Source organism: Humulus lupulus, chromosome 2 (assembly GCF_963169125.1).
Source record: "Humulus lupulus chromosome 2, drHumLupu1.1, whole genome shotgun sequence".
Classification (NCBI taxonomy): domain Eukaryota; kingdom Viridiplantae; phylum Streptophyta; class Magnoliopsida; order Rosales; family Cannabaceae; genus Humulus; species Humulus lupulus.
In genome coordinates, this window is record NC_084794.1 from 21775325 (window position 1) to 21787730 (window position 12406).

Here is a 12406-nt window from a genome sequence, read left to right on the forward strand (position 1 = left end):
ATCATTAAACCTAATTTGTAACATAATAAATCTAGACCTTTTGACATCTACAATTCCTTCAAACTGAATTTGAAGAATTGTCCAAGCATCTTTAGCCGAGACACATGTGGAAACAAGTTTAATAAAACTTTCTCTAACACTATTGAAAATGGCGTGAAGAGCTTTATTATTATAACTAGATAATTTTTCTTCTTCTGTATTCCAAATAAGTTCAAATTTTACATTTGTGCTTCCATCTTCACCTTTTTCGGTAGGAGGTGACCATCCAGACAAAATTGCTCTCCATGCTTTCTCATCTTGAACTTTTATGAAAGCTATCATCCTAACTTTCCAATATGGATAGTTTGAGTCATTAAGCAATGGAGGTCGAGACACCGAACTCCCTTCTACAAAGAAAGACATTTCACACCGAACAAATCAAACAGAAAATAACCACAAAATCTCACTAAGAGTTTAGTGAACAGCTCTGATACCAATTGAAATTCTGTTTTTTATAATCACCAACTTAATTATTCAAATTAAATAATTAATTGTTGAACTGTTACAGAAATGTTTAAACGGACACAAAAACTATTTGAACAGAAACCAGATATGTTTAAACAGTTTATCACCAAAAGATAAAAATGAACATAAAGTAAAGAACACACGAAATTATACGTGGTATCAACAATCTTTGTAGATTGCTACTAGTCCACGGGGCCATGTCCAGAGAATGAAATTTATTAGAAGAATATCTAAACGATTACAAAACCAAATTGACTTATACAAATAAAAACTCCCTCTTGAATTTGTCGCAACTATTGTAATCTAAACTCCTAATCAAATTTATGAAGTGTTAAGATCTTGAACTCCCTTCAAATCATAACACTTGCACTTTTCCTCCCGAAAAGTGACTCACGAGCAAGATTTCTCCCGAAGCTTGAAGAACAATGTCCAAGTGTGTTCAACCTGCACAATTAGCACAAAGAAAACAATACAGAATTATACTGTAATAAACCACTAAGAACTTGCTGAACTCAAGTTCTTCACATAATAAAAAAGTCTCTCTAAAACTTGAAAATATTTGGAAAATAATACCCAAGAGAGATGAGCAAAAACCAATGACCTAAGGATGACTATATACATTTTAGAATCCCTTTAGGTCATGGAAAACAAGTCAAAAACCAATAAGCCAATAAATGGAAAATCTTCCCCAAAAGGAAAGTCAGAATCTATTTAAATAGATTAGCAATCCGTTCAAACAAATTTATTGAACCTGGACAGTCTTTTAAACTTAGTTTCCTTAAATAAATAAGGAAACAATATATACATTATCTTTGTAAGCTGTTCACGGTTCCTAGACAAACAAATCAGATCAAGAAATTAAAATAAATACCAATAATTTCCATATATACAAAATTCAAGAAAATATATTCTTTTATAGAAAATTATATATTTATTTTATTAACATATATAGGATAATCTAATTTAGAAAATATTTCACCACAAAACAAGAAACTACCCATTTCGAAAATACCACACAATATATTTCGAAAATACATTTCATAATTAATTTTGTCAATTTTAGCAAATATGTCAATAAATGATTTTACATATTCTATTGCAAATTCAAATTAAAATATGCAAATAACAATGATATAACAACATGAAATCATTGGTTAAGATTTCTCAAAGTCCTCGTAAGGAAGACTTATTTGCATTGCCATATACTTGACGTAATCCACGACTCATTGAGGTTGCTTTACTGACGTAGTGTTTTATGTTATTAGATTAACACATATTGTCTATTTCCTTTACTGCTTTATACAATTTTAAATTAATTTCATATAATCATTTGAGTTATTTCCTTTCACAATGAAAATTCATTAAAAAATGGTTTTGCTTTATTATTATTATTTGTTTATTTGAAATGATATAGCCTTGCATTACTGAAAAAAAATAATTCATATAAAAAATTGACAGCAAACCCATACATATAGTCAAGCAACATAAAAGAAATAAACTTTAGTAAAAACACAAATCAAACAAATACAAACAATCAAATGAGTCTTAATTGGATATTAACTCAAAAAGCATTCTAATATTGTGAAGCAAAATAGTTATAATAGAATTATGAAGACCAAATCTTCGTCACTCTATACAATGCACAATTCAAAAAAAACTTTGACAAGGGTCCAAACCACAAAACAAGACATAAAATATTAATATAATCTTCCCAAAAAATAATTAACAAAACAAAATTGATGTTGGGATATTTAGAATCAAGATAGCCCAAAAATGATACCTTTGATCTATCTTAATACCAAAAGTAAATGGATCAATTGTTTACAAAAGAGTTAGTCTTACCTCATTATGTGGTTAATTTCTTGATAACCAGATAGGCTCACCAATTATAAAAACAAAATCTTCCGAGCCTTAAGAAACAGCAGCAATAAACATAATGTTATACGGATTTTAACAGCATTAAATGATTTATACCTTCTACAATGCTCTTACATTATATAAAGGTCCTGTGGTGAAGATCGTGGTACTTATAAGTGCCACTTTTGATATTACTTTGTAGCTTGAATGTTTAGTAAAGACAGAAATCCAATGGTGACATTTTCTTTCGATCTTTTTCTTTTGTATTTCCTTTTCTTGTCTAACTTCTCTATTAGTATTAATTTTATATAAGCTTTCGATGTAATCTTTAACATCCTTATTTAAATAGATCACATATTAAATTTGTTTACCATCGATCATAAAACATACGAATGCTATATATGAAAAAAATATGAATGCTAATACGACACTCTTTAGTCTATAATGAATTTTCCTTTATGCTTTTCTTTCTACATGGACATTTTTCAATTATTTAATATGTTAAAAATATTATAAAACATCAATAAAATAGAGATATCATGAATTGAATTAAAGAAGTGCAGAAGAAAGTTCTAAGACCATGGACGGTGGACCCTTCAAAAGTATAACAAATAATCATGCTTATCTCTAAACATTACTCTGATATTGAAGTCAACCTAACTCCATTATCACAAAGAATTGAAAGGGTTCCTAAAACTTCTAGTGATAATTGTTCAAACAAGCACTTCATCAAACATTTTATAGGAATCATCCTTAAACAAAAATAAGTCATAGAATACAATGGCGTATACCAAAATAAATATATTTAGAAACCCAGAAAATATATTACCGAAATAAATCAAGTACTTGAGAGAAAATAGCAAAAGAAAATATGGGTTTTTACCTCGAGAGATCGTAACCCGCAAAGAGAGGAGAGCCTCTTGAATCTTGATGGAGTAACAGCGTTTTCAGAGAGCTTTTTCACTTTGAAAAATGACGTGTTGCTCTAAGAAAGTTGATAGGCGCCATTTTCGTCAAGCTTGGAAGCTTGGTTGGTGGGTTGGGTTGTCGAAATCTGAAGTGAAGAGGGAAGCGGTTCTGAAGAAATCGAATTATGAAATAACATTAAAACAACTAATAACCTACTCCACAACCTATTTTAACATTGTGCACCCTCCCTATTCAACCAATCAAATTCTAAAAAAATGCACTTATGTGTGAGGGCAAAAAGAGTGCTCTCACCTAAAATATATATATATATATATAGGAAATTTCTGCAGTAGGGACTTCAAAAAGAGCCCTATCGGTGGGACTTTTTTGTGTTCTCAACCCGTCAACATTTTTCGGCACAATTTTTTTTTATGACCATGTATATTGTAGTTATTTAGAGCATCCTGCGAATTTTCAGAAAATTTTGAATAATTTACAGTGCCGAAAACTAGTATAAAAACAGGTTGTTGCAGGCATGACTAATTTTTTTATGCGCATGAAAAATGACATGTTTGAACCTAGTTTTCGACACTATAAATTATTCAGAATTTTCTAAAAATTTGTAGAATGCTCTAAATAACTACAATATGCATGATCATAAAAAAAAAAACTGCGCCGAAAATTATTCACAGGTCAGAAATACAAAAGAACCTCACCAGTAAAGCTCTTTTTGAAGGCCCTGCCATAGAATTATCATATATCTTCTATATATATATATGACAATTCTTTTATATGGGCTTCACTTAAAGCCCTACCAGTAGGGCTTTCAGTGTCTATCAACCCGTGAACAGTTTTCGGCGCGACCTTTTTTTATGACCGTGTATATTGTAGCTATTTAGAGCATCCTGCAAATTTTCAGAAAATTCTGAATAGTTTACAATACCAAAAACTAGATTCAAACATGTTGTTTTCCACGCGCATAAAAAAAATTAATCACACGTGCAACAACATCTTTGAACCTAGTTTTCGGTACTATAAACTATTCGGAATTTTCTGAAAATTTGCAGATGCTCTAAATAGTTGTAAACACGGAGAATATTATATACTATTTTTATTAAATTTATATTAATGTCCAATAAATATTATATTTTAATTAAATAATTTATTTATTTTTATTTATGTTTGTTCTAATTTTTTAAGTTGGGAGTAACAACAAAAAATTATATATTATATATTTAATGTAATATTAAACATTATAGGTAGATTTTAAATTTAAATTTCTTGCTAATTTTAAAAAAAATAATAATTTGTTACTAATTGATAGTAAATTATATTGTATGTTTAATATAATATTATTATAATAAGTGAGTTAAAGTTTAATTAAATTTTTATTTAAGTTATAAAATAATTTTATTATTAAATAATTATCATTGTAAAATATCATATTTTTATTTGTTTAATTATTTATTATTTTTAAATAATTATCATATAAAAAATCTAAAAAAAATAACTTATTTTAATTTATTTAATTATTTATTATTTTTAAATAATTATCATTGTAAAACATCTCAAAAATATCTTTTTTAAAATTATTTATTATATTTTATTTAAATTTAAGTGTTTACAAATTACATTTAAATATAAAAATATTATGTTAAATATAAAAATATTCTATTAAAGTTAACATTAAAAAATAAAAAACAGTTAAAACAAAAAAAATTCGTGATCTAAACGCTTATTATGTAGAAGATATATATGGCACAATTTCATCATATTGACATTAAAACAATGCTACTTTGTCAAGAAACAAGTACCACCTCATTTATAGGACTTTTTTTGCAGCATTTTTCTATTGTTTGGTATAAAAAAATATTTATTACCATATTTACATATATCATCCTTATTATTTCTTCTTTTTTTTACTCTCAAGGGCAAAAGAAAGAAACACATGTAAAAAATTAGTTTTTTTTTTCCACAATATCCCTCTAATGTAAAAGTCTAGATTAAAATTAATTCACACTGTTTCTTCTTCCTTGGTTCTTTATTACCAAGCAAATGTAGGTTAAACATTGAACAACCCAACTCATTCTCCCTTTAACCCCTCCTACCAAACAGACTTTTAAAGCCATGAGAAATAATCATGATTAATATTAAACCCTTCAAGCCCATTTTTATCCAGAGAAACTTTATTCATCAGGACCATTACTGCAAAACATACTACCACACTATTTCTTCAACACTTGTCTCAAATTGAGACCATAAATTAAGATTACAACAATGAAGCTGAAAAAAAAACAATGTTAATTACTTCACAAATTAAACATTTCTGATTCTTACATGCAACATAAGTCAAATTAATCAGAAAAATGCCAACTGGTATAGCCAGAGTTCATCCAAAATCAAATATACCGTGATGAGTTAAAGAGTGAGGAATTGAAGGCTGTTCCTTTCATTGCTTCTATGATATAGGGTATTTGTGGCTGTAATATAATATGGGCACTCTAGAAAAATGTGATTAGCTATCAATCTATATTATTGAGACGTTTTCATTTCCAATTATGTATACAATATATATCTAAGAGAAAGCAGTATTGGATTTAGATATATTTTCATTCAATAAAAAATGTCTCATTCAACTCAAAAGAAATTATAGGATTCACAGATTTTAGAAAAATCCAAGAGAGGAAGGAAAGATAACCTAATTAACTACTGGTTACGAAATGATAGACCATGACTGAGATGAGGCTACAAGTAATGTAATCATTCCAATTTCTCGGGGTTCAAAAAATGCCTTTATAATTGTATGATATACTGAATACTAGAGCTATGATAATGATAAAGGCTAACCTCACTATGGGCCTGGTTATTTAAGCTTATGGTTTGGGCTTTTGAGGTTAGTAAAAGCTCTTTTACTAGAAGTGGAAGCCACATCTCTCATTCCTTGACTCTTTCTTTTCTTTTTTTTTGAAAGAAAAGGAGATAGAGACCAGGCACTAGTCCCGACCCCCCCTCAAATAAATTAAAAACCCTCGCTTATGGCGGAGGAAAACCTTGGTACAAACAAGAAAATAATACACCCGCTACAGGCCAGACTACACTACCAAAAAACTCTTCCACTCTCTGGAGAGATCCAAAAAGGATAAACCCTCAAAACCCTTTGTGCGATACACCCAAGTAGCCACCCAAAACTTAATTCTCTCCCAAATGATTAAAGGGAGGCTAGTCTTTTCGACAAAGATTCTGCCATTCCGTTCTAACCAAATTGCCCAAAAAGTAGCTAAAATTGTGGCCCTCCACAGCTTATTCAAACGTTTATTCCCCATTAAACCAGAGCATAACAACTGGGAGCAAAAAGAAGGATGGCACCAGCTCACCCCAAATTCATCCCACACCTTTGACCAAATTGACTGTGCCAAATCGCAAAACAAAAATAAATGAGATACAGATTCAGCCGCCTTTTTACAACAAACACACCAGCTAGGAGAGAGGCATAGATACGGACGGCGACGCTGTAGAATATCATTAACACTAAGTTTCTCCAAACACAATAACCAGCTGAAAACCTTTATTTTTGAAGGGACTTGACTTTTCCACAATATCCTTGCCCACAACACATCCGCTCGAACATCAATTAAATTTAGCTTCTGAAAAGCGGACTTGCAAGAGAACAACTCGCTGGGATCGGCCTCCCAAACCCTCCTATCGTCCAAAATTGATGGTAACTTAACAAACTCCAAAACCCTTAGAAGCTCAATCAAAGAAATTACTTCCCTATCGAAAAGAGGCCTTCTAAAACGAAACTCCCAATCCACCCCTTCTCCTAAACACATCTTTGATCCATCCTCTCTACTAAACACATCTTTGATCCATCCTCTCTTAAACCCTTTACCAAATAGACTTTTAATTATTAAAGCCTTGAAGCTCATTATTTATATATCTTCATTAAAAGAGTGTTGCAATTTGGCACCTTAAAGTATCCAACACCATATGAGATGACACTTCATAATTAGTTAGCAATACTTATTAAATTCAAATATGTGGGACCTAATATTAAATTCTACCAATAGCGATATGCCACCTCCTTACAGTGTTGGACACCACCGGTGTCCCTTAGAAATTCTCATATGCATATATTCCTAAAGCTTGTGATTATATGCATTATATGTTGACCATTACTCCAACACATGCATATATTCCTTCAACCTATCATGTAATTAAGTTTCTAATAACAGTCACATTAATCAACAATCCTAAAGCTTGTGATTATATAACTTGACTACTTGTACTCATAAAAGAACAATGTAAATTACTGCATAAAATACAACATCAGCCACATATTAACCAGAAAAATGCAAGCTATATATAGTATAGACAGAGTTCATCCCAAGTGAAACACACCACGATGAGTTTAAGGCTCTTCCTATCATTGTTGCTGTGATCATATAATACACCTTTTATTGCAGTACTAATACCTATTACGGGCATTCTAAGGAGACGACATATATGAATACCCTAGAGCTAGCCTATTATAATTTCCAATACTGTTTACAATATATATCTAAGAGAATACAATAGTATTGAATTTCGATATGTTTCATTCAACAAAATGTCTGATACAACTCAAAAGAAATTATGGAAACTCACAGATTATGATTTTAGAAAAATCCAAGAGAGGAAAGTAAAGAGAACCTAATTTAACTACAGTGGTTACAAAATGATAGACCATAACTGAGGTGAGGCTAAATAACATTGTCCCAATTCCATTTAATTTTTAGGGTTAAAAAACATGAATTGATGCCTTCGAACAGACACGATAATTAAGGCTTTCATCAATAAGGAGAAAGAAAATCAGACCAATTCAATATTGAAACAATTTTTTTAATTTTGGAAATATTTTTATATACGAATGTTATCACTCTATACAATAATATTATATAAATAAGGAATTATGATTAAGGTTTCATAAAAAAAACAATAGTAAAAACAAAAACAATTAAAAATGTCACTTTTCAGTCAACACTGAACTCCTAGAATAAGAACTATAAGTTTTATTAGGACTAGAATAACTTATGAGTTTGTAAAAATCTTCCATAACACTAAGGATATCGAAATCACATGTCTTGGTGATGCTATTAATGGCGATCCTCTCAGCTTCTCTTTGTCTTTGAATCTCCAATCTTTCTGATCTCATCTTCTTTTTGTCTTTGACAAATTTCAATCTTTCTGATCTCATCTTCTCTTGGCTTTTGACTAATTTTAGTTTTTCTGATCTCGTCTTCTCTTGGCCTTTGACTAATTTCAAACTTTCTGATCTCATCTTTTCTTGGCCTTTGACTAATTTCAAACTTTTTCTTGTGAGCTTCTTGGCATGATCTTCAAGACTTTAATTGACGATTCGATCTCAATTACGTATTCTAGTGATCGTCATTTGATGGTGAAAAGTAATCGTATTTGTTGAAGGTGCTTGATCACTACTAGTACGACTAGCAGATTGATGTGCTTTGACAATGATTTTGACGAAGCTTCTCCCAAGCAAGCAACTCTAGCAGCTTGTTTTGGTGGCAATGATGAGTACCTAACATTGTAATATTCATTACTACTTGATTCTGACACTGCGCTTTGACGATCGCGATTGCCCTCGTGATCATCATGATTATGACCATGCATTCTTGGAGGACTTCTTGATTCTTTCGAGGACATTCTTGGACGAATTCTTGATTTTTGAGGGGACGTTCTTGGAGCAACAAAGATCATAACAATTATAATTGATTTTTGAGGAGACCTTCTTGGAGCAACAAAGGTCATAATAATTATTATGATCTTTGTTGCTCCAAGAACGTCCCCTCAAAAATCAAGAATTCGTCCAAGAATGTCCTCGAAAGAATCAAGAAGTCCTCCAAGAATGCATAATCATGATCACGAGAGCAATCGCGATCGTCAAAGCACAATGCCAGAATCAAGTAGTGAATATTTCAATATTAGGTACCCATCATTGCCACCAAAACAAGCTGCTAGAGTTGTTATACTGGGGAGACGCTTCGCCAAAATCATTGTCAAAGCACAGCAATCTGCTAGTCGTACTAGTAGTGATCAAGCACCTTCAACAAATACGATTACTTTTCACCATCAAATGATGATCACTAGAAAATGTAATCGAGATCGATTCATCGATCGAAGTCTTGAAGATCATGCCAAGAAGCAAAAAGAAGCTCACAAGAAAAAGATTGAAATCAGTCAAAGGCCAAGAAAAGATGAGATCAGAAAGATTGAAATTAGTCAAAGGCCAAGAGAAGATGAGATCAGAAAGACTGAAAATAGTCAAAGGCCAAGTGAAGATGAGATCAGAAAAATTGAAATCAGTCAAAATACAAAAAGAAGATGAGATCAGAAAGATTGAGATTCAAAGGCAAAGAAAAGCTGAGAGGATCGCCATTAATAGCATCACCAAGACATGTGATTTCAATAACCTTATTGTTGGAAGATTTTTACAAACACATAGGTTATTCTAGTCCTAATAAAACTTATAGTTCTTATTCTAGGAGTTCCAGTTGGAGTTTAGTGTTGACTGAAAAGTGACATTTTTAATTGTTTTTGTTTTTATTATTATATTTTTATGAAACCTTAATCATAATTCTTTATGTATAGAGTGATAACCATTAAACATGAAAGAACACAAGACACACTTGTTCCAGGGACGAGCAAAATATTTTTTATATATATATTTATATATTATTACCTTCTTGTTCAATGGACGTGCTTTAAACTTGGGAATTTTGGCTATCATCTCTTCTTCAAGCTCAGCAGTGCTTTTAATCTTAACAGAGCATGCTCGTTGAGCTGTTTCAAACTCAGGTTCCTTGGGCCTTGTCAATGTGAGTCTAGGCTTCATCTGCACAATAGAAGCATAAACAACACGAATATTAAGTACTGTGGAAAGTATAAAATAAAAGGACAGCAAAAAACAGGGACTTGATTTTATTTCTCTAACCTGAGAACCAGTGTGAGGCACGACAGGGGTCTCTGGTACTTGATTGGAACTTCTTCATCATTTCAGCAGCTGAAACAAATGGAGGAGCTTGTGCTGGTGCTGCTCCTTCTCGAACATAAATCTATTCCAGGGTAAAAAAATTACCAGTTAAATTCCATGTTCACCAACCTTCGAAATTTTTTCAAAGAATTATAATGAGAAAACCAAAAAGCAATTTAATGAAAAACACAAACCTTTCTTTCATCTTTTTTGGCTCTATTCACAGTTGATGGGCAGAAGTTGGAACTGCCACTTACACGACCCGATTTGTCTTGTGGGGCAGATTATGCGGTTTGAGGCTAAGAATCTGGATTTTGAAGAGACAAGACAACACATTAGTTTTAAGATGAAAAAAAAAATCAAAATAAGCAACAGGGGAAGGGGAAGACAAAATAAGAAGTGTAGCAGCTTCATAATTACCTGTCTAGATTGTCCTCCTTCCAACTTCTGTCGCTTAATTGCCTGATTCTCCTGGGCCAAAGTGAGAGCCCCAGCAGTGCTTTTCACATTTGTTTCACTACAAGGTTTTGAGTTTAATTAACCGCACATAATCAGTACACACTTGAAGGCCCAAAATTTAAAAAAAATAAAAAAAAAACGTATATCAGAACAAAGAAAAATGCACCCACCTTTTCAAACAAAGATGGTTTGGGGGTTTTGGATTGTGACGACTTTATCTGACTTTTTGGCTTCAAGGCTGATGGGTTTCTAACTAAACTAGCAATCATTTTAGCTGTCTGGTGCTTCTTGGAGTTGGTCCCAGGATTCGGTGGCACAGGAGTGCAAGCTTCTTTTTCTGCTTGAACAGAAGGTTTGCTATTCTCTTTATCACTATTCGCTTCATTTTTCACATCAGAAGAAGAAGAAACTATCGTAGCTGATGCTCTGAGATAGGCAGAGAAAGCGCAAACAAAAATGGAATCAGAATTTTAGCACTAATTACTAGTATTAAAGTACTAATTCCATGGCATAGATCCATGAAGACAAACCTGTCATGTTTCTCAGTACTCTTGCTTTCCCCTTTGCCATCCTCCTTTGAACCTTTATCAGCAGAATTCTGAAAAGACAAAGTTGATCAGATACAGAAAAACAACAAAGATGTCTTGATGGAAAAGAGTTTTAATATAATAACTAAGTACCACTATGACATTTTCTTCTTTGGCCTCTGAAGAAATTACTTCTTCCTTTAACTCAACTGGACTAAGCACGGTTTCAGACATAGTTTCCGAAGTACCATTAATTTTCAAATCGGACGATGAACTAGAAGTATGAAAAATATTCAGTCACGAATGATATCAATAAAAGGACATAAACTAAGTTCTTCTAATTTAAGATGAAAAATAAAACTATAGAAAGTCACCTCCTTCTGCATCTGATCTGCTACACTAAAATCGCATAAGCTTTCCATGGTGAAAGATCTACCGGTCTTGATTCTAGGCATGAAAGCTGCATATATTTGGGGAAACAAACCATTCAAATAATCGTGAAAGAAGTCCAATCAAAACTTCAATTAGAATAATCAAGGACTAAGAAAAACCCTATAAGCTGAGATGAAATAATCGAGGAACATACGAGAAGGGGCGTGAGTGAGGGCGGTGTCGAACCAGAGCTCGGCCTTGCGCTTGATATATAAAAAAATGTCAAGAACTACAAAATGACCCACTAAAAAAAACACCAACAACAAAAGGATCCATAACTAAATAACTTTGTCAAAATATAAATTTTATATTTTAAATTGATTTGGGATTATAAATTTAAAAATTGTTTGTGAATGCTTGAATTCGGGTTTAATGTGGTTTTATGTTGCTTTAGCTAAATATATTTGGGTTTGAGTTTTGTGTTAAGAATTTTTGGGCAAATGTTTAAAGCTTAAGAAGAGCTTCTACAATGATATGGTGAGTAAGATCAACCTTAAAGAAAAGGAGAAAAAATAAAAGAAAGAAAAAAAATGTTTTTTATTAATTAATTTTGAAAATATTTAATAATTTTTTTAAAATTATGACCTGGACCAATTATAAGCTGACTAGTGTCGGCCTACTCAACTTAAATTAGACTTAACAAATTTGGACAGAAGTTTGAAAAATGTAACATTTAGTTGTTGAACCATTT

The 12406-nt window shown here is 31.7% G+C and overlaps 1 long non-coding RNA gene across 6 annotated transcripts; it reads right to left on the reverse strand.

Annotated features, from left to right (window-relative positions):
• Nucleotides 1–592: 592 nt before the first annotated feature.
• On the reverse strand, nucleotides 593–12188 carry LOC133817455 (uncharacterized). Of its 6 annotated transcripts, XR_009885557.1 has the most exons (12): nucleotides 11870–12184; nucleotides 11658–11743; nucleotides 11437–11557; nucleotides 11287–11354; nucleotides 10927–11182; nucleotides 10718–10814; nucleotides 10492–10604; nucleotides 10259–10379; nucleotides 10007–10159; nucleotides 3245–3438; nucleotides 2347–2414; nucleotides 593–948 (listed from the first exon to the last, which is right to left on the reverse strand). It is a non-coding gene; the product is annotated as an uncharacterized LOC133817455 (long non-coding RNA). The 6 variants fall into 6 exon arrangements; XR_009885555.1 differs by having other exon boundaries at nucleotides 2347–3438; nucleotides 11870–12188; XR_009885553.1 differs by lacking the exon at nucleotides 2347–2414 and having other exon boundaries at nucleotides 11870–12183.
• Nucleotides 12189–12406: the final 218 nt, after the last annotated feature.